At 41.0% G+C, this 21,870-nt stretch overlaps 1 long non-coding RNA gene across 1 annotated transcript; it reads right to left on the bottom strand.

Annotated features, from left to right (window-relative positions):
- Positions 1 to 19,455: 19,455 nt before the first annotated feature.
- LOC310884274 lies at positions 19,456 to 21,849 on the bottom strand. Its single transcript, XR_014574110.1, has 2 exons — positions 21,724 to 21,849; positions 19,456 to 20,039 (listed from the first exon to the last, which is right to left on the bottom strand). It is a non-coding gene; the product is annotated as an uncharacterized lncRNA (long non-coding RNA).
- Positions 21,850 to 21,870: the final 21 nt, after the last annotated feature.

The following is a 21,870-nucleotide window of genomic DNA, read 5'->3' as shown; positions in this document are numbered from 1 at the left end:
TATCTCATCTGCATACATAGTATAGATATGTCACTCTTCTTTTTCCCTGGCATATCTAAAGTATCATGTTTGATTTCCTCTTCTTTATCATTTTTTGTGTAACTGCAGAATTCCCACACTTCACATCAGAAGCAGCTTGAATTAAAAAATAAATATATAAATAATAAGGAGAAAAAAAAAAAAAAAAAGATTGAAAAGAAAACAACCATAAATGGAAGCCACAGCTTTGGACACTCAAGTTCTCGGTCTCTGCTGACGCCGACAGAGCTGCACACATGTATTTGGAGCGAGGACGCACTGCTTGGTGTGTAGTGTTTGTTTCTCCACCAAAAGCCTTTCTGATGTTCCAGTGTGGACCATTTTGAGGGGAGCAGTGAGGTGGTGATATAGCCAGTGCCAAAGACTCAACTTTCTAGTTGAGCAACAAATTCTGATGATTGGAGCACAGGAAAGAGAAGGCCCCCTTTCACCCCCAGATACACATCTGGCCTTGGGCAACCTTGCTCCTACAGAAGAACGGCCATTCTGTCCTATATACTGAGGCAGATCGAGGGGGAGAGATTCCTCATATATATAGAGATCCTTCTGAACATACAAGGGAAAAAAGTGCCAACTTGGGCAAATGCAGGAGAGAAGTATGGTTTTCTTCAACAAGCTAAGTAAAATGGTGAAAAAAAATGTATTTCTGGGCATGCCTGCAACCATGACAAAATCCACCTACTCTCTCCCTACCCGGCCCCCCGAGAGAAGAAATTGATTTCATATCACATTTCACACTTCATTTATTCTGCCTCCCCCAGAGAAAGGCCCCCACACAATGACACAAAAGACATCAGTTTTATTTACTGCCCATCTACTTGTGTCTTTGTGTCCCGTTGAGTTGCAGGAAAGCAAACCAGTGTGGGAACCTGGAGGATTGAGATTGTTCAATGAAGCTTGCCCAGTGGATGCTAGCACAGTAAATCATGCCTGACAGACTATTGTTGTAAGGGGGGCTTTTGTTTTGTTTTGTTTTTCTGGAGTGGTGTTGGTTTTTCCCTAGGATGGCTTTGTAGTCCTGGAGCAAGGGTGGGTGCTGGGGCTGGGAGAGGGGCACGGGAGGCATGTGCACTGCAGCGTGGGGGGGAAGCCCTGGCACAGGGCCCGCCGCATGACAAAGTGCTTTGAATGTTCACATTCCCTTTTTTGTTTTCCTTTCTGATTATCCTCTGGCTCTAAATATGCTAATGAGTTTGGCATCTCCTTCAGTATGACTCAGTAGGGCAAGAGCTAAGATAGCTCGCGGGCCTCCAGCTCACCCAGAAACCTTTACAAAGGAGCTTATGAAGGGTCCTTCATCCCTGTTCCTCCCTGGGTGTTCCTGTATGTGGCCCACTGCCCTGGGCTCCCCCATGTCTCATGCACACATCTTTTAGGGTGAAACTTGGACCTCATACTTAAACATTTGAAAGATCTGGGCTTGATAACACCAGACTGGTACGTCACGTCAGAAAGAAAAAGAGTTACCCATAGAAAGAAATGCTCTAAGAAATCATTTGACACCTAGGAAGAGACAGATTGTAACTCCTTTTGTTGTATGTCAGGTCTTCCTGAAGTTATACAATGACAGCGGAGAATAATTATCCTTCACAAAGTTAATATACTTACACTTACGAAGGCAGAAAAAGCATCTCTCAGAAGAGAGCTGGAATACATTTGTGTCCTGCAGATCTTATTCAGCTTTGAGTGGTTCTCATACATGTCAGGCCATTCATTGCTACATAGAAGTTCAAATAGTAGAAAATTTTTAAATAGCAAAAATATCAGGTATATATGTTCATAATAAAATCACAATAGTTAAAAAAAAAAAAAAAAAACTAGGACAGAAAAATATTACCAGGTCTTGTGTAGCAATGTTCCAGAGGTGGATGCATCTTTGGAGATTTAAAATGGCTGTTTAGCAGTGCAAAAAGCAGGTCACAGAATGACCAATAACTATTAAATACAGGGAATAAACACCATTAACTGGCGGAATAAAAGAAACTAAATAAATGTGCCCTTCCTGTGTGGGATCATTATCTATGACCATAAGTGTTGCACTAATTGTACTGGTGCTGAAGTAAAGGAATTTAGCATTGCTCCCACAGGGGATGGGGCAGCAAACACTCCTGGAAAATAACTGCGTGTAACAGTGGGAGAGGATGAAGGAAGGGTCAATTAAATAATGGTCAGACACCATTAAAGATGGTCAGACACCAAAAAACATTACGAAGAAAAACTGGAATCTCCATCCTTGGACTTATTCAAAATTCAGCTGGAGATGACCCAGAGAAACCTGATTTAGCTTTGAAGCTGCACGTGACCGATGATGGCTGTGCCTGAAGGTGCAGGCAGAGCAGACAGACTCTCCCAACCAACATAATCCAACAGTTCTGTGGTCTCTCTAGGTTTGACTGAATGGGCTTTGTACATGGGCTGTCTTTCTCAGACCTGTATATCACCATTTGAACATTAGAGTGAGGTTCACGAAACTGTTTTGCTAGGTCTCAGTACCTTCCTTGTAGAAATGTCTGAATCAGCCTGCAAAAAAATTCAAAATCTTTGCTGAGAGTGAGGGATGAATGACTGGCTCTTAGCAGGAATGTTTAATGTATACGATCAGAATTAATCTGCTTCCCAGCCTATGAACTCAGATTCCTAAGATATAGCTGAATTCAACTGGAAATCCCAGATGGAAATTCCTCTGTTTTTTTCCTAAACACCTAGCTCTGGTTGCATGGTTTGAAACAACATCGTCCTTTATGACAGAACAAGCTGAAACCCTACTTCCAGAGTGCCTGGCTGCCCTGGACAGGTTGGTCCCTTGGCTTCCCATGCCCGCTGAGTCTGCTCGATTCCACTCTTCATCTAGATTACGAAATGTACTTTCACTCCACAGTGAAAGCTTTCCTTTTTAAGTTGCCAGACTCACAAAACCAACCCGTTTCTATGAATGGGCTCTATTTTGATGAATCAGCATTTCCCAGCAGTAAGCTTTCCATCTGAAAATTCCTGGCCATCCTGAGCCAGACGTCTGATCCCAATATTTTTTCTGTTCTTCAGAGCCCATGGGGAACTCCGAGGCAGTGGCTTGCCCATTTCCCCCCAGCCAGAACAATTCAGCAGTGACACAAAACAGAGTGCCCAGCAAACACAGCCCATTGCAGCTGTCACCTACTGTCACTTCTTTTTATTCTCTCACATAAAGGCAAATTCGTCTGAGCAGGGAAAACATTGGAGATTTAGAAACAACTGTTATGAGGTAATGCCTGGAAACACACTTACAGGGCAGGATTCCTCCTGCAAGTTTTTTGTTCAAGCAAAAAAAGCCTAGCTGACAATACCATGCTTAGCACTTGGGTCGACAGGCATGGAAAGTCAGTGATCCTGTGAAACTGCAAGGTGCCAAACATACCACTTAGACAACCCATTGTCTTTTTGGCCTGAAAGAAAAAGGTCTGCCACTTGAAGCATGGACGGAAGCAATGCTCCACCAGCCAGCTGAGCACACCCTTTACAGTGCCTTCTCAGTTTGAAGGGTCCAAGGTCTTGGCTTTCTTTTGCTCTTCACTGTCTTTGTCTGCATCCCATCTGATATAGGTCTTTCTTGCCTGCTCTCTTGGCTTGGATCTCTTTGCTTCAGCTGTGTGTCCTTCCTCTAGGCCTGATGCCAAAGTCACAGATGTGCAAGATGGGAGAGGAAGACCAGGACATGGAGAAGCTTGTGATTGAATTTATCAACAAGCACTTGACATCCCCATGGTGCTGTTTATTTCACTAAAATCCCACCTGTGCACTGGAGATCTTTCAGCCAAGCCCAGCTGGGAGTAAAGCTAACGGCTGAGGAGAGCTGTGCAGGCTTTTACACCTTTCAAGTGCTCCTCTGTAACTACAGCCTAACATAAACAAATGTATTTGTTTCCCTTTCTTTTTTATGATCTTCTACGTGAGACAGTCACAAGATATTTGAAGCTGATGGGTAGTAGAAGGGGTCTGCGTTGTCTGCCCAATAAACTGAAGAAGCTCAAGAGAGATTAGGAGATCATGAAGACCAAGATGGTAAAGCTTTGATAGCATGGATGTGCTTTTTCACGTGGCATTTTGTGTCCTCTTGGGACTTCTTCCAATGTCAAATCACCTCCAAGCATGCAGATCTTATCTCTCAGGGGTGAAACTGAGCAAATATTTAGGTACATGAAATGCACATGAAGATAAACTAAATAAACTGCTGATTTTCAGCTGATGACAGTTAGAGTTTCTGCAGATGTCTAAACAATCCACCTGTGTCCTTTCCAAAGTAAGTCATTTTCAGGATTTCCCATGTTCATGATGGGAAAGAAAAGCAACAGATTTCATAGCAAGTTGGTACTCGCAAAAAGAAGCCTAAATTTTCTTTTTGTTTTTGACAGGAAAATTTCTCTGTCTAGAGAACCAATGGTACAGCCTGCCTCCTGCAGTTTTTCTGGTAGAGCGTCACCAAATCCAAGGAGATACCCAAGAGCTTTGCTTTCTCAAGGAAACATTTGTTAGTGGCAGAAGACGAGGCCTGAAGTAAATAGCACCTAAGTCTTAACAGACATTTAAAGGCCATGTTCTGCTAGTAGTTATGGTAGTAGAAATGTAAAACAATGATATTAAATAGATTTGTATGATTTTTTTTTACTTGTTTGTAGTAGTGTGACAAATACAAGAGTTTTCCAATATAAATTAGACACTGCCCATAAAACTAATACTTACTTAAGGATATTTCTTTGTATCATAATACTTGCCAGAAAAGCCACCAGTTTTTCCAGGTATGTCCTTTTACAGCTATGGATGATAGGGCATTGCCTTTAGGAAGTAGCATGAAGGAAAACTTATGGAGTAATATCAGTGAGGAACAGAGAAAAATAATGAGTTATAAAAAAATAAAGACAAAAAGAAATGAAGCCTCTGTGGTGGGCTGTGCAAAATATTTCCAACCTTCTTTCTTGAACAGGAAGAAAATAGCTTTTCAATCAGCTGAAATTGTTTATGAATATCTATAAACAAAATTTGTTTTGTTTCCTCCTGCTTTTCCTAATTTTTATTTTTTTTTAAAAAGTTTAAAATGTCAACTAAAAGATAAGTTAAACTATTCGCAATCTCCATATTACTTCTATTTTCAGCAACAACAAGATTTATGGCTTTGTGACAACAGATCAGTAATTTCATGGGGAAAAAATAAAAAGCACAGGCAAAACATTCTGACCATCTTTGGCATGAACAAGCATAGACCATGCTCGGAGTCTCACTGTGGGAACAACTGTCTTGGACAAACCATATCTGTCTGCAGTCATCAGTATCCTTCTTGTCAAAACAAATGTGTTTATCTCCTTTGTAAATGCTTTGAAACATGCTGTATAAGAAATTTTATACACAAGGCTAAAATCACACAAATCTAATCACTTACATTTTTACTGAAACAGAAAGACAAGAAAAATGTACATCAAAAAAAAAAATTTTTGTTCAGCTGGATTTTTTGAAGGGGGAGAAAAACAAAGCATTTGGTAGCAATTAATATGCCCCCTACATTTGCAGTTTTAATTCCTGTGCAGATGCGTAGTGTTGTTATTCTAATAACTTCCTGTGGTGCTCTCTTTCTCTGTAAACCTCAACGCCAATTAAAATGTGATCCATCACCGAATGCTTCCGAAACAAAGGGGAATGTCCAACTTTCTGATACAGCCATGAAAAATCCCAGTCAGTCAAAAGAAGGCCCAGAAAAAAAAAGCATTCAAGTCTTCCCATTTCTGTAAGAAAGAGTGGAAGAAAATGTTCTTTTGTGTAAGTCTTGTAATAGAAACAGACTGAGGGATTTAAACTATACTAGGAGAGGCCAGCCAGACTTCCACTCAGCAAAAAGGTTGATTAATAAATGCATCCAGATTCTTGTGCTGAAATGACAATGTCTGGATATTCACCCTCTGGGGGAAACGTCCAGGATTGGATGGTACAAGCAGATGTATCTATGGTTTCGCGAATAGCTGAAGGCAGCTTTCAGGCAGGAGCAAGTGAATGCCTTCCTTTCTTTGTCTGCAATGAGGAGAGGCAATGTTGTAACTGTGCAGAGATACACAATCGTGCCGCCAAATAGAGGCTCCGAGCCTTACAGTAAATAAAAGGTGGGCAGCTCGTTGGTGGCTCACCAGCTTATTAAAAAGGTCTGATTTGCTTTTTCTTTCCACCCTCGATGTTGCAGCTTCCTCTGTAATGCAAATCAGCATCAAACAGAGGGCCTGAGCACTCCTGTTTGTATGCAGGACACAGCTTTGCCACCAAGGACAGTTTTTTTCATGGTTCACATTTCCGGGCAGCATCCCAACATACCCTATGGTCAACATTAAGTAGGATTTGCTCAATGGGCCTAAACTGGCTTCTCCTGGGGAATGCTAAGACCTTTCTTGTCCTCTTTACTGCTCTAAGAGCACATGAGTCACCACCTCATGATGGACACTCAGGACCTTGAGAGGCACTTGGTGTTCTCCAGCAGCACTCTCACTGACTGCTATCAGTGCTGCACCCATGTAGTATGGAGCTTGCTAAGGTTTAGCTTTAAGTTATACCAGCTGTAAAAATCTTCTGCTGGTTCTCCAGGAGGAGTCTCAGCAGCTGTGGAGAACATGGGGGAGTTCTCTCTAACTCTGTGGTGAAAACAAGCTTGCAGGACATTGTGCTCCCAGCTGTCCTTACACCATCATATTTAGTTGCATGTATAAACAGCAGGGAAATGTAAGTTTAGGGTGCATGATATTTCAGGACTATACTCAGAAACCTGGAGCTTGTCTCTAAAATAAAAGACAAAGAATCGATTTGCAATGGAAACACATTCTCATTCACACCTGAGCTTTTCAGCTTAATCCCGGGACTTTAATTCAGAGGTTATGGCAGAATGAACATCTCCCCTTTGCATAGCTGCTGAGTGCATGCTCTGCCCCCCATTCAGAGGCAGGACTGTAATAAAGAGATGCAAATGATTTGCCTTTCTCAGTGTGAAACTAAGAAGTCACCACAGCCAAATTGCAAAGGACCAGACAGATGTCCTCCTGGAGTTCAAGGGAGAGGAGGGACTGCAGAAGGAAAGGACGGTTTTTGCTGATTTGTTTATACCTTCCCTGAGCCTATTTTCTCTGGGCAAGGATCCTTGCCAAGTCTGTTTACGAAGTTCAGCCCGGGGATCGTGAGAATTGCAGCTCGCGTGCAGCCCGCGGTCCGGTGCTCCGCATCCGCCCTGCCCCAGATGTGCTCTTCTTCCTTCTGCTCTGCACTGGACCTTTAATCCCATTTCAGGGGAGGGAGGCAAAGATGAGAGGGACACAGGAAGAATACATAGTAGTGAAAATATGTGCTAGTAAAGTATGCTAAAATCCTAGTGTCTTAATTGCTACCTGTCATTCAGATTCCTACAATGTATTTCTTATCCTTTACATATTTATTCATGTGAAAATTCATATAATTTACAGAGTTGAATAGTAAACTCTTTCTGAGGGCCATGGACATGAATCTAGATTACTATTTTGCCTTAAAAGCACTGTTTTTCTGGCTGTGATACCTGTTTCTATGTTTCACTGTCATGTTGCTGGCATCAAACTCTAGTTCACGAACCAGATCTGGAAGCAACATAAAATGATGCAACTCTGAGGACCTCACAAGAAATAGGCTACTTAATCCTGTTTAAATCTGCCATATATATGCTCATTAGCTGGTTAGCCAGGAGTGTGAGAAGCCTAAATTGTCTTTCAGGAAAGTCTTTGAAATTAATGGCTTAATTTTAATGTAATCCAGGCATGAATTATTGGGAGACCAAACTCATGATCTCTTTGCAGGAAAAACCACGTCATCTTTCTCCTTTGTGATTTAAATATACTTTTTAGTGTAAAAGTTAATTTAGAAACAAGAATGGTATTCCTTAATCATCCCAATGTGTTTGGATATGCTGTTCTCTTGGACCTGGTGGAGGCTTTTTCCTTGATCTGATTCATTGGGGTAGGTCCTCTGCTGTTTATCAAGAGCTGCAGACTTTAAAATCTCTGATGAGGAAAATCTTAAAGGCATCAAGGCTCCTAGCAGTCTCAAGGATGACTTAAGTGGCTAAATATGCATGTGACTAAGATGACAGTGATGAAAGCAGTATTTAATGTTAATGATTGTGTTTATTTTTGATATTGTACCATTATTGAAGAGTAGAGCACAACCGTTACTCAGCTATACCACCCTATGTCTCCACAGGCATTCAGGCACATGGAGATTTCCTCTCAACGGATGACAGTAGTGGAGCTGAGCACCCAGCTGCTGCATGGGGCTTCCCAGAGACCAGCAGAAACCAACCCAACATCGTAGTGCTCACAGCTATGGGGATGAGACCCACCTGGCAGCACCCAAGGCATTTACGGCACGACTTCAGCAGAAGCATCAGTATATTGTTGAGGAAATGAAACAGGGGACAACTGACGGTAACAGAAAGACAGGATGCTTGGTGGTTTCCTATCATTTTCCCTTCCTGATCTCTTCTTCCCACTGAATTAAGCAGGTGCTTAGCTCCTGTTAACACTTAGCCATCACTGACTCGGATTGAAACACAAAGCAACACAAAACAAGAAACAGCAACCCCCAGGTCTGATACTCTCTGCAAGAAGTAGTGGGGCAAACACTAGGGAAAAATAAATTACTCCAGTCTGTACTGGCAGGAGCTTTTTGAAAAAGCACATCTGAAAACTCTTACACTATCTATATCACGCAATCTATGTGGTTATAGAAATAGAATAGAAACAAAACAATTCTTACATATACAAAGAGCTCCTCCTTCAGCCTTACATCAATCAACATCTTAGATCTGGATATCTATTCCTGTAGCACTATTTTGAAGCAATGCTAGTGCAATTGTTCTCAATCAGACATGTCTTCCCTGTTTTTATCATATTCTTTTCTTCATGTTATTATAGGTAAAAAAAAAATGGTGGTTCTGGTCACTTCTAAAAGTAGTGGAGCATTTGTGTATATAGATAGAAGAAGGAATTTATATTCATTCTTGTTCGTTCACAACAAATTTTTTAACAGAAACATCATATCAGAGTCTCCCACATGTGGGTTAGGAGATTCATTGTGCAAAAACAAATCCCGAATTTATTGTGTTAGGGTGCATGATATGGAAATGTCATCAGCAGAAGATGAGAAAAATGCTAGCAGTTTGTGTAACATTTTTGCCCTAGTTATCCTTCGGTGTCATGTCTTCTATTCCTTTCTAGAACTGACATCCAGGTTTACTAAGGAAGTACCCTATTAAATCCTCTTTCTTAGAGGAAAATGGTGTGCTTGCCTCAGATTCTGTAGCATGTACAAGATGGAGCTTCAAACACAAGAATTGATTTTCCTCCTCTCATAGGACAAGTTGAGAACAGCAACTTCTTCCATGCAAATAGTAGGAGGGCTTCTAAAATGTGTTTCTTGAGGAATCAGTCCAAATCCATCACGTGGGGCTTACAAATAAGTTGATTTTTTTCAACATCTGATCATGAATCACTCAGGAGAAGTCATTCTCAAGCATATTCATCAGTACACAGAAGAGCAAAATTTCTTGCCCCAGACAAAAAGGAAAATGCTTTCTGTTTAAGGAGATAAAGCAGAGCTTCAGGGATTTGCAACAAGTCCCTTCTGAAATCTCCCCCAACGTCCTGTAAAATCACCCTTCCCCAGTAAAAAGCAAAACCAAGGAGATTCTGGGGAGCTGTTGAATTGCCTAATTTAGCCTAGTGTATACACCATGAAAATATAACTAACCTAAGAAAAGGCCTTTCACAGAATCCATTTACAGGCACAACATGAGGTCAAGTTGTAAATTGTTCGGCCGGGTTTGTTTAGCACAGCCTTGATGGATCAGGAATTGCTGACGTTTTCTGCAAGGTCCGTATTTGCTCAGATGGTTCTGGAAAGGTAAGCAGTGATTTCCATTGCAAAGGGAAAGGTTTTAAAGGGTATGGCTGCTTGGGCTTATCCGTCCGAGCGGGGAGCACAGGCATGCATGCGCTGCCTACCCCGAGAACGCTAAGTGAACCTGAAAGCCTCCCAACATCTGGCTGCAGCTTGCCTTTGTTTGCTTTAGGCTTTCCACACAGACGACCACCCTGGCTGAGAGCACAGGGATGAACAGGGCTTCTTCACGCATGGCTGGCGAGATGTGTGGAGTTTGTGTACCAGCCATGTCTTCGGGGATGGGGAGAGAGGCTCCGGCTTCTGAGCTTGTGCGCACGTTATCCTTCCAAAACGTGTTCCTGGCTGTGTGAGGGAGCTGCTCTCATGGTGATTTATCTCCCTCTTTCTCTAGGGGGTCACCTACCCTGATACACTTCAGGGTGCATTACGGTTACTTAAGGACCCTTCCAGATACACCGTGACCTTCAGATATCAGGGTTCTCCTTGGACATTTCAGCTGGAAATGAACTTTTATGTGCCTAAGCCATTTGCTCGAATTTGGAGGATGGTGCCAGGAAGGAATCGCCTTGTCTCATTTCAGGAATTCTGCTTCTAGTTTTGGTTGACAAGAGAGACAGGAAGAGAAAAGGAAAAAAAAAATAATAAGTTGTTTCAAAATTAGACTACCAAACACCAGCTGTTTTCTGGAAAGCAGTATCTGTTCCTCTGAGATTTGGTGCTGTTTTTCTCTCATCTCAGGATTCAGATTAATATAAAATTTCATAGTTTGGCAGCTGTTATTATATTTGGTTTGTTGTTTTTTAGAAGAAAGATGTTGAATGGTATTTTGTTTGTTTGTTTGGTATCTTACTGCTCCATGGAAATAGATAATACCAAGGAGTTGTACAAACGATGAAGCCACCTAACTTCTACTAATAACAACAAGGACCTGCCATAGGGGACTTTCCAGATTCTCTTTATGCCATGTAAAACAACATTGTGAGAAGTAGTAGCTTTTATTATACCCTGATACAGGTTGCAGAAGAAAACCTTTCAGAGTCCTAGCACAAGCCTTTCTCAGGTTTAATATAAAAGTAGCAATCTTCAAGATTTGTGCAAGGCTTTACCTACCCCAAGATTTCTACCCCTTCTCCTTAATCTGTTTTAGTTGTTGGGCTAAAAACTATCATCTTGTAAACTTAGTATATATCATGTAAACTTTTTGTATATTTTGAGGTGATTGTAGCCCTAACTATGTCATGACTTCTTTTCCCATAGACAAGTTTCCTGATCTTGCTGGCATCAAGGCTGCCTAGTGAATCGTTGAGAGTTCAAGATGGCATAATGCTGAAATATGAATTTATGTTTCTTCCTATTGTGTTCTTTCTGACTGAGATGCAGTTTTCACTGTAATAATGGCATTTTAAGCAGTTTCTATTAATGTTGACGGAGCTCCCTCATGTGGATGAAGAGGAGCTTTTGCTCCGTGCTTCCAGCTCACGGGCAGCTTTTGCTGTCCTTCAGCGGGTCAGCTCTTGCGAGTACTTCCCCATCGGCTGACTGGCTGATAAACAACAGGGAAACAAGAAAAAAAAAAGTAGTTGAATTTAATGCTTACCTACCGACCTTTTTTTCATGTTATATTACAACATGCAGCTTTTGTTCAAATATCCTTCAGATCACCTCAGTGTTGGAAAGTCAGCTTATTCCTTTCACTTGCAAGGTCACATTCCTTGATGACAAATGAAATATTCTCATTTTCCAAGGACTTGCTCTGCCATATAATAATTTACACAAGTCTCAATTTGAGATGCTCGACAGTCTGCATGAACTAATATTGCATCATACAACAGAAACCTGTTCTGCTCACAGGTAGAGAGCATAACCCCTGCTTTGAATGTGACATTTCCATCTGCTTGGGCCTCCTTCATCTGAAATGGTCTCTGCCAAATGCAACGAGTATTTTCAGGGGTGTTACGTGTTGTGCAAGCTCCACGGGAGATAAATAAAATTCACAGGATGCTTTGGGATAGAATTAATTTTTCCATCACAAATACTTTCTTTTCAAACAGAAAAGACACATAATGTCTTAAATTAAAGATAAATGCAAAATCATGGCTTTTTAATGTATGCCCATGCATGAATCCTATTATACACTGCTGAAAGTGAGCTCCATTCACATGTTTGAGAGAAGTCCTGACTTGAAACCGGTCAGGAAGTTCTCATGACAATATGATGGCATTTTCTCAGCAAATATCATGTTCTTTTATAATGAGCGATATAGAAAGGCATGAATCCTTACTTCATTTTGATAAAAAATTAAACCTATCCCTGGAGGATGAAATAAACTATGGTAAAATAAAATTAAAATAAATTAAAATAAATTAAAATAAATTAAAATAAAATAAAATAAAATTAAAATAAAATAAAATAAAATAAATAAAATTAAAATAAAATAAAATAAAATAAAATAAAATAAAATAAAATAATAAAATAAAATAAAATAAAATAAAATAAAATAAAATAAAATAAAATAGAAAATTTGTATCCAGGGCCAGAGAGGAAATAGAGCACCCTGAGGTCGTTGCCCCTGTGCATGCCTCTTCCAACAGCTCCGAGGACAACAAGGGTTCGTGCAAACCGCTCTGGCAAAAGGCACTTTGGAGGAGCAGGATCCAGGTATGCCAGGTCCCGGTTCGACGCACGGTGGCAGTAAGGGACTGGCTCTGCAAGGGCTGCGAACCCCAGCACAGGGCAGCGCTGCCCTCAGCACAAGGACAAGCGGCCTCCTGAAGAAGAAGAAGAAAAAAAAAAAAAAAGTTTTCCTTTTTACATAAGATCACGGAGCAAAGATGTTCTGTTCTGAGATGTGACTCTGCAGAAAGGCATCCCAGCAATGTCTCTTTTCTCTCCCATGCCCTCAGCGCTGCGGGCCTGGCTGCCGCCTTTCCTTTTTACACCGTACCAGCGCTTGTCAAGCTGGGGGCTACTGCACAGGTTGTTCTGTCTTCAAACTCATCTGAGTAGCCCCAGTGCTGGCAAATCAGCTCTTGTACATTCTCGCAGAGTCCCTGTGCTTTCTCTGTATTAAGGACTTGAACTATGAAAGGACAGAGTTATATAATCCATGGGTGTTAAGCTGTATCCTTGGAAATGTTCCTGTCTTACATGAGAATCCATATCACAAGGCTGGGTCACCAGTTTGCACCTGCTCCATCCCCCTAGCTCAAGGACTGCTATATTATGATCTCTGAAGTGCAACAACATCGTCAGGAAATACAGCTCAGCGCTCGGCGTTGCCCCAGTGCTGCTGGTACAGATGAATCCCTGCGAGGCAGCAGGAAGGATGCAGAAATGGGCATGGTGACCAGCAACCCATGACAGGGGCAGGGCATGGCCAACTGCTGTGTTCAAAAAGAACAAAGTCACCACACCCTGCTTTTAAAGGGGAAAAAAAGAGAGAGAGAAAGAGGAAAAAAAGCAGCAGATGACACCAAGGGGAAGGATGCGAGCCCTGCTCTGAGGCAGGTGTTTAAATCCCCGAGGTACGGCCATCTCATCAACGTTTCCTCTTGGTTAGCCTAGATAGTGCTACACAGCGGCTGTGGGATGCTCCCCTGGAGGAATGGAGGGTGAATGCCAGGAGGTGACACCTCAGAACGTGGTGTGGTGACGGTGAGATTCACAACATCCACCTTTCTGTGAGGCTCCAACCAAAGGCTGTCTTCCTTTGATACCCATGGGTGGCATTTACCCAGTAACATTTAATTCATTTAACCTACTATTGCAGAAGGGATGAGTGGAATCAATCAGTTTATTATTCCCTCCATACCATGCTTTAAAGCCTATACAATAGATTCACTTTTTATCCTAATTTCTGCATTGCTTTCACCAACATTTTATGTCAATAAGCTGCCCCGATTTATAATTGCTAATTGAAAATTAATGCAAAATACTTCTGGTAGCTCACACTCCACTTATCTTCCCTTAACCAGTTCTGCCTTGCTTGCATCAGCCACCACATACCCAGAGAAAGAGTGGAAATCCTCACTTTAATCAAAGAGAATAAATAAATAAATAAAATAAGGCATTTTGTTTGTTTGTTTTTACAGTCCAGTGGGATGGGGATACTTTTTTTTCCAAGATCACCAAATGCCTTTCAGTACAGTCCCGATAATTAACGGGTGATTCCAGCTGCCAAAGAACAAATCTTCTGATTCAGAAAGTCAGCCAAAGTCATGGCAATAGTGTAGGAACCTGAAGGTTTCTGTTCTCAGGTGTTTGGTGCCACTTCTCAGTATTTCTCTATCTGATTGCTCAGCCCAGCATGCATTCCAAATCTGTGTGTGCTGTTGTGACCAGAACTGCTGAGTTTGGGCCAAGAGTCTGGGAGAAGCCAGTTGGAGAGGTGAAGGACTCATTCACATTAACTATGTACAGACCACCCTCACTCTCCTCATCAGCAGCATCCACCTCCCAGCCCCTGCTCAGCCAGGAGAGGACACGTGGCCATAGCAAACAGAGCGGACAACTTTGGCTTACTGTGGGACTGAGCTCTCCATGTCCTGTCCTACATGCTCCTCACCCAACAGCCCTTTCAGCCACAGAAAACCCAAGCCCATCTCCTGCCTGCCCTTCACGAAGACACAATATCCTGAAGCCCAAGTGCTGTGCCCGTCAGCTGTCGTATAAGACAGCTCAAGGCAACCCTGGCAAAAGGTCACTGGATAAATATGTTTTTCTCTGCTGTTTCCAGGACACAACCCAGGCACCTTTTGAAGTCAGTGCTCTGGCATGTGCTCCACCGGTCCTTAAGGAGTTGGGTTACCCAAAGCCTTGGTGGCTCTTCTAGGAGTGCTGCCAAACTGAAATGGAGCACCACGACCTCAGCTCCTCGTGGTCCCATGATGAGAGAGACAGGTGGCAGATGACGGGAGATACAAGTGCAAATCAGGCAGCCCAGAGCACGTTGAGCACATTTCACAACCCACTTGATTAAGGTTAATGAATACCTGCCTGTTTCCGATCAGGAATCTGCAGCCACAGAAATACCAAAACCCTCCTTTACTTTTCATAATAAGGGTTGGCTGGCTGCCACTGGAGGGAAATGTCAGTAGTTCAGTAAATGAGGAAGACAGATCTACGCACCACCCAGTTACCTAATGGAAACGAGCAAACAAGAAACTGATCTCTGATTAACACACTCATTAGCTCACAGAAAGGACAACCAAGAGCCAGACGGATTTAAATTTTGTCCGAAGACCGTCTGTGCGTTTGCCTGACTTCCTCCAATTCGGATAATCATTTGGGAGGTGCCAGTTAAACATGAGCCATCACTCAGTGCGAGCAATGATGCTGGCTGTTTAGCCCCTGATTTCACTAGGCATGAAATGGAACTGTCTTGGGTGAGATTTCATTTGTTCCAACAAAGGAAAGCCAAGCTCGTATTAGCATCTGGTATAAATACTCATGGCACAAGTTTATTTTCTACAATTGTTTCTAGCAATCTGGGAAGTCACATGATTATTTCATATTTATCACATTGTAAGACAAAAATAATTATCTCAATAACAGTATAACTTAACTGATTTTTTTTATTTTATTTAAGAAATACAGTGTAAGTCTCAAAAACTTTGGATTTAAGACCTTGTTTACAGGAATATTTCAGGCACAACATCTGTTAGTCATGGGTAAGCACATCCCCCTTGCATGTATTTCCATTTAGGGCAGCAGAAAGATTTATCTGAAATTAAAAAGCCAAATTTAGCTATAACTGAATAAAAGAGCCAGCTAATATTTTGTGTATTTATGGAAGAAAATAGGGAAATGAGGCTAAAGATTACTTCTGACAGAAACAAACAATAATAACGATAGTGAGTTTGAACTAAATCATCTCTTTCCTAGTGTATACCATTATTTTTATATCACTGTGGTTTAATGAGGCCTGTATCTTACTGTACAACTATATCTGCTTTTTGTATTTTGACTTATATGAGGACCTTTCCCCAATGTCTCTCCCCATGCACTGCTGTGCCCATACATAGTAGAAGACTTGCTAAAATTAATGAAATTAATTTCAGCACAGGACAAGATCTCATAGAATGGGGCTAGAATGCATTTCTGAAGGTGACCTACTTTGTCCCATTTCCTAGCATGTTTGCAAAGGCTCATAGGACCTATTGGGCAGCATTAGTATTTCCTGATTTCCAACAGATGTGGTTTTGGTTTTTGTTTGTTTGTTTGTTTCATATTATGTGGTTAAACACAGTTTATTGGAAAGAATATGAAAGGAAACATTTTTGATGCCCAATGACAGCTAGACACTTCTCCAGACCACCAACAAAACAAGTTTGTAAGAGAGAAGTAGGTTTTTTGAGTGGGCTGATTGTTTCCACAAGGCTTGCACAGGCCAACTCTTGGCATGCTCTGCCATCAAGGAGAAAAATTAATAGAAATTATCTCATACAGGTGGTAATGAATGGGATAACGAATGAATTAGGGCTACAGCAAATCACGCAAGGAATGGATTCAGGTGTTGCTGGTGGTCCCAAATAAATACCTCAACCCCAAAGAACTCTTCATCTCTTTGAAGTTCAGGTGCAAACCTTAGTAGCTCTGGATTATGGCCAACACTCCTTGCAATTAGCTGAGATGTAGATTATCTGGACTTTGCTTGGGGTTGGCTGTGAGATAAGAGCTCTTAGTTCCTGCAGTTTTGCTGGGCTTAAAAAATAAAAAAATAAAATGACAAGTGCTGTCAGGCTTTTGTGCAATTGGGTCTTCATACTTTGGTCCCTAATAAAAGATGTTCTTTCTCAGCTCTGTAAACACTCTACTCTTAGCCTTTTATTGTTCTGTAGAAAGAGAAATGTGGCATAAAATGTGCGTAGGCAGGGTATCAGTTTCCTCGTATTGATTTTTGAATAAAAGAATTGTTCATTTAATATTTTTGTTTGATTGCTTTATTAAATGTATTGATTTGCAGCGCAAGCTTAGAGAAGAAATAGGATGCCCATGGCTCACAGCTATTCTTCAGCAAGAATCCCCATTAGATAATACATTATATGAAGAATTACAGCTGCTGAGGCTTAATTGTGATAAATTTATTCCCTCCCTTAGAGTGGATTAAATTTTAAATTTGCAAGTGTTTTAATCCTTTCTTGATAAAACAACTCTGAACTGTCTGGAGTATGGTTATGTTATATATTATGGTAGGAATACATCTGTTTTGCTAAGGTTATGTTATAAATGACAGGAAGAGATTACTGTCAAGTAGTAGATTAATGTTTCAGAAAACTGTATACGCTATTATGGGATATGGAAGTGAAAACAGTCCTGCAACCAAATCAACACAAGTACTTTTAGAAAAGAAAATCAATATTATTACATCTAGTCTTCAGACAAAGTAACAAGTAGAGAAAAGAACGTCTTGGAGACTGTGAGTGCCAGAATTTGGACCTTTAATCAGTTTGCTCTCCCATTATCTCTGCCTTATTGCATATGCTTGTGCTGGGGCACGAGCAGAACCACCCAGATGTCCGTGCAGAGATGGCCCCTCTATGTACAAACAAGCACAGATGGCACAGTAATTTTCCTGATCCAAACCCATGGATCAGAAAATGAGAGGCTTTGACACAGTAAAGGTGTCGGTGGCTTTGATGTTTGTAGTGGTAAAGCTGAAGTCACGTGGGATAATAAAACAGAAAAAGGTAGCTCTTTAAAACAACTTGGTCAGTTTGCAGAGCAGAGTATATGCCGGTGTTTAAAATAGCAGGAAATTTTATTTAGATTGCTGAAGAAACTCTTCCAGTCCTCTGTTCTTACACTCCTCATTAAAATACTGAAGTAGAATTTGAGTTACACTAACACCTACTTCTCTAGTGTTCTTAATTAAAAGCCTTGGGGGAAAGAAGGAAAATAAATAAATAAATATTGCGTGAATCCAAGGATCATCCAGCTTCAGCTTTGCATCTAAATTTTAGCCTTTATGACCTTCATCCAGAATTAAGGGCCAACCAATAGATGGAGGAATTCACAGCTATTTCTGCAATGTACAGAGGTGGGCAGAGAGTGGGCAGAATTAAAAATTACAAGCAGAATTTGTACTTTTGAAAGCCACATTGTTTGGGCATTTTCCACCAATTTATGCTGAAAACAGTTCTCTACATGAATATCTTAAGGCAGATTTTTTCTGCTTCTGCTATTTAAAATGCATTTAATTGCTAAAAATGTTTCTAAAATTTTGGATAAGAGAATACTGCTGGAATAAATAGGTAATTCAAGCAGAAGTTTCAAAAATCAGTACAGTATAAAAATACCGAAAACTGAGCCTGTGTTTTATCATGTTTATTGAAGAATGAAATATGTACAAACCACAGTACAGTATTCATTTATAATTAAGTTAATAAATCTAATCAATGGACTTAGGAGACGCAGAGAAGGGAGCAATAAGAGGGGGGTCAATAATAAAATCAAACACTTCAGATGAAGAGTACCTCAACAAGACAAGACTATTCAGTGCCATTCACACAATTATGTCCATTTCTAAGTACCAGGGTACTCCAGCTCCGTTAGGAGGCACCAAGAGCCCCAGCAAGGACACTGACCACGTCCATGGCTTTCACTGAAACGGGTTGCTCAACTTTATTAAGATCTCTTTATTAAGATATCTGGCTGAATTTATTATTTGCAGAATTCTTTATTAAAAAAAATAATAATAAGAAGAAATTGGGCAAAGGACCCTTAGCTTGAATGTTTCATTGTTTCCTCCGCTTCCCTCCTGCACTTGCAGAGCCCAGTTCAAAACCTACTTCTAACAACACAAGAGCCATTTTTACAACTGCAGGTCACTCAGGGATATCTCAGTGCTTTCTGAGGCTTGTCCCAAGCTCTTTTTCAAGATCGGGTTGCATACATGGGCACTGAACCAGCAAGCCTGTCTTTGGGAGGGGTAAATATTACCCCAGGGCATGGGGGTCCCACATACCCAAGGCTGATTAGCACAGGGCCAGCCAGGGCGGGCTGGTCACAGGCAGCTCCTGTCATCGGCTCCGGGAGCAGAAGGTGGGAGGTTTGCAGGAGCTGCCCGCCAAAACCCTGCTCAAGACACCCCATGTGGCTGCGTTCGAACGCTTCCTTCCACATCACTCTTGTCCGTGTGATCTTTCCCTCAGTTGCCTTGCTGTCGCTAAATCGACACCCAGATTCTGGTTAAAAGGTAGTGAAAATTGTGATTTTGCAGTGGCCGATGTCATTCCGAGCTCAGGGGTCCAGCATTGAAATGTGGAGCAGGACCAGCTGCCACAAGCTGCAGGTGCTTGCTGAGCCTGGAGTCCGTGCAAAGATGACTCATTTTCTTTTCCGCAAAATTTTTGATTTCTAGGGAATGATCTATTCACTTGCCTTTTATACAACCCATAGACAATTTGCTTTGTGTCCTGTCTATTTTTGGTCCATTTGTTTTCTTTCCATCTGTCCCTACCCTAGGACCTGATCTAAAAATAGAAAAGGAGCTAGTGTCCTCTAACAGGGGAGAAGGATCCTGACAAATGTTTCCATAGCTGTAGTAAAACAGTATGCAACCATCAGCCATGGAAGTTATTCACAACAAACTGACTGATTTATTCTTTATTTATCCTGAATAAATGCAGCATATATATAGACAAACATTTGTTTTAGAGCTGCTTCTGACTGCATCGCTAGGGATGGAAAGTTCTTGATGAAAAGCAATAGCCTGGAGAGCACCGCTGAGGTATCATTTTTCTGAAGGTTTCCATTTTCTGGGCATTTGAAAGAGCTGCAGGAGAAATTACTAATGTTACATGCAATGAGCGTGATCCTTGGTTTGAGAGCATAGAATACAGAGCAGTAGATGGATAAACAGCACATGCCTTGTCAATCAGAAATTTTATTCAGTTGCAAATCAGGTGTAATGAATAGCTGAAGACAGTAGCCTGGAGATGGACCTGAACCCCGCAGCGAGCACCCCAAGCACCCTTAGCCAGGGAGTCCTGCAGCAGAGCCTCCCTGCAGAGCACTGAGCACACTGGGGGATGCAGCAGTGAAAAGCCGAACAGCTGTTGCCTATGCTCAGTCTACGCTGTGGATAAACAAAGATTTAATTTTGCAATAATGTTTAAACCAGCATCTTTAGAGTGAACATATGTTTATACTCATTATGCATATGTTTATTAGAGCTGGTCATAATGTTTTGACAGAAAAGTCCAATGAGAAAATACAGTTTTGTCAAAACTGAAATGTTTTGCTGGATTGTTTCAATCTCTTCTTCTCAGTAATAGTAAAATATTTAACTTCAAGGCAGTAAACATTTCACTTTAATTTTCCTATCACAGTAGAATATTAATATTTAGTATAAAGCTTCCTTATTATTGAAGCAAAACATGCCAATGTTTCTGATTAACCACTTTTGGGAATCTTCTCTAGAGATTTTTTTTTGAACATCTCATCTTCAGAATTGGAACTATTCGCAAAATTCAGTCTGTCTCCCTCCCAGAGAAGAGCAGCAGTCCAGGCTGTCACTGCAGAGCCTCTACCTGCTGAGCACACAAGACATGGGAACAACCACTCCACGAGATAAAGCTTGAAATTATGCTTCCTGAGTTAAACAGTTTTGCTAGTTCTCATGGTTTTTTCAGAGGCATCCCGCTCTATGTTTTGTTTTTCAAAGCCAGTTCCCAGCATCTATTGATTTATATTAAAGTCAAAGTGAAAAGGAAACAACCATCAACAAGACACAGACATTTTCTGGCCACTGTGGTTTTTGAATGAAAATCTAAAATATGAACCAAGAAGCTCAGAAACCAGAAGTCAAACAAAAGTAGCCCAAATGGCTTTTGAAAAGCCTTATGTTTTTTCCTAAGTCAGTCTCATGATTTTTTCTTGGCTCTGACCAAGTATTTCCAAGGATCAGAGGCTGACAGTATTATAATCTTCCTTCTGTTTCTCTCAATGCATATGTTATATTCAAGATTTTTCTTTCCCTTTAGGTGCTTCTTTTTCTGCCTTCTGAAGTAGATGTTTTTGACAGCCAAATTCACCTCTTCTACCAGAAAAGCCCATTTTACAGAGACTGTCATGTTCATTTTCTCCAGATCAAAGGGGGGGAAGAAAATACTGCTTTTTGTGCACTGAGTTGTATCATTTTATTAAAACTTGACCCTAACAAACTGTGGTAAAAGCTGGCTCAGAGCCAGAGATGGATCCCAGGGAGCAAAAGACAGGCAGAGTGAATTAGGAACAGCAAAAATGAAGGAGCTCTTACAAGGAAAGTGTAGCAAAATTTGAAGATGCTGCAATTGTCTAGCTTAAATTTTAGTAGGAATTGTTGTTCTGAAGTACATAGTACTATTTTTTTTCCTCTGTTTACTAGACAGTTTTTTAGTAAATATAATTCAGAGACTTTCATAAAGTAAGATGTGTCTTTATCTTCCTTTTGTATAGTACCTAGCACCAAAAAAACAGTAGGGCAATCCACCCCATTTGCTATACTTTAACAAGTAAGAGAAATGTAAATCAATGCTGTATTATAGTGTTAATTTTGAGGAGTACTCAGTCAGAAGAATAAAGGCAGCCCAGTGCCTCCCCCCACCCCCAGGATCCCAGCACTACAGCCCCCCATAGCAGAACCTCCAGGCAGCAGAGCCCAGACAAAGCAGTAATCAGAGTATAAGAAAAACTATTTTCTAGAAGCACATAGCCTGAAAAAAGCAGCTGAGAAGAACAGTATCAGAAACCCTGACCACAATAAAAGCATCACACCTTAAAGTCTCTATGAACTGACTAAAGTTATTAAAACACATAAATAAGAAAATTTGCTGATATATCCTTATATTGTCTACAATCACTAATGCATAAAGAGCACAGCACAAAGTCCCTAGAAGACATAACTCACTCTACACTAAGCAA

Source organism: Anser anser, assembly GCF_964211835.1.
Source record: "Anser anser genome assembly, chromosome: 19".
Taxonomy (NCBI): domain Eukaryota; kingdom Metazoa; phylum Chordata; class Aves; order Anseriformes; family Anatidae; genus Anser; species Anser anser.
This window is presented reverse-complemented; position numbering and strand designations above follow the sequence as displayed.